This window comes from Silene latifolia, chromosome 1 (assembly GCF_048544455.1).
Source record: "Silene latifolia isolate original U9 population chromosome 1, ASM4854445v1, whole genome shotgun sequence".
Classification (NCBI taxonomy): domain Eukaryota; kingdom Viridiplantae; phylum Streptophyta; class Magnoliopsida; order Caryophyllales; family Caryophyllaceae; genus Silene; species Silene latifolia.
In genome coordinates this window covers 69,246,814-69,248,695 of record NC_133526.1, presented here as the reverse complement: position 1 = coordinate 69,248,695, position 1,882 = coordinate 69,246,814, and positions in this window count along the sequence as shown.

Here is a 1,882-nt window from a genome sequence, read left to right as displayed (position 1 = left end):
ATCCACATATTAGACTAATTAAAATTACCGTAACTCCCACTACACTTTTTGTATAAACAAAACTTCTCGACCTATCGAGGAAAGTTTTATAACATGATCAAAACATTGATTTCAACTCTTTGATGTCCTACTTAAGACCCTCTCTTAAGTTTCACATTATCTTAGGATGGCAAGAATCTACAAAACTCAAGACATGTATTGAATACATTCCTTCTAATTGAAGAAGTGGGTTTTAGATTCACTCGCTATATATGTCTCATAATGAAACACAATCCCTAAGAAGATCCAAATAGACTTAAGCATTTCAACTAGTGCAAAACCCTTTGCAACCAATCAAGCTTTGATATCTAACAATTCACTTGGAATTTATTGTTGGAATATGTGTCCTCCGACAATAATGCGATCACGACTGTTGATCATGATGATCACATGTTTAAGTCTCATTAAAATGAATACAATTGGGAAGTAATATTGTTACTGTCAACTGGTCAACATATATCGGTAATGATTGGCTGACTAGAGTTTGACATTACTGTCGTGTGACGGTGGTGATCAGTTGACCCCCTAGGTCATACCTATAGGGCATCACTCATAATTGATTATTTAATTAATCGTATAATGTTACGAGTTAATTAAATTACTTGAAAATTGACGGACGATTTTGGAAGTAAAATTTACGTATCATATTAAAATGTGATTAAATAAGGTACGGTCTGAGTAATTGAATTGTATCATTACTCGGATGAAATAATTGTTTAATGTAACAATTAAATTGAATGAATTGTTATAAATACAATCAGTTGTAATTTATAATTGGTAAAATATTTTGGTACAAGTAATTATGATATTACTAAGTCGATTTTGTATGTGACGTATTTTTATTAATACGTTGATTTTTAATAAGTTAAAAATACATAACAAATATATGTGACATGTGACATGTAACATATAGACAATTGACAAAAATAATATGGACACCATATTATGTAAAGTGCCGAAAATAAGAGGAGGAATAGACTTAATATTGTGTTTATATTTTAATAAGAAAACATAATGATTAAAAAGTAGTCTAGCCATGCAAGCCTATGAACATTGTTAAGAGCAACAATTTCATGCATTGGCTCCCCTCATTACTCCCTCCTACCCGGTTTTACCAAGGAAAGGCAAGGGTTTTTGCCTTAGATTTTTGCTTAACACTTCACTTCTAAGTGTATAATTTTCATTCAATTATTCACTCATCCAAAAATATAGTTTTAGAGAGAATAAAATCCTCCTCTTTATCTCTCTAAAAACCGAAATATATAAGAGTTTATAAATATTTTGGTTCCAATTTTTCTACCTTGATTAATATTATAACTAGTACTTGTAATATTAATTATATTAAGAGGAGCCTTGGGTATAAAACATAGGGAGAGATCTTACACTTAGATCTTTATTCTTCCATTGGAAAAGCTCAAGAACAAGGGAGATAGGTGATCTCTCTTGTGCCCTAATAGCCGAAATCTACAATGTAAGGACATGATTTCTCCTCTATTTATTTTATTGTTTGCATGCATAAGATCCGTTTTAATTTTATGACAAATTAGTTTAGACATATATGAGTATGTTAATATGTATATGAATCTACATTTGCTTCAATCGGTATCAAGAGCCACGGTTGTTTGCATGCAAATTGGTTAAAAGTTTTTCCAAGTTATAAGAATAACAAATAAAACTTGTAAAATTTGTGTTATTATGAGATATCACTAAATTAATCCATGCATGTTAATATTTCTGGTCCTAAAATGTTTTAGGATATTTTGGTTAATTTTTCGGATTTTTATTGTTCATATTTTACTATAATGGCATTTAAATGTGATTTTTTGAGTAAAAATGTCATTTT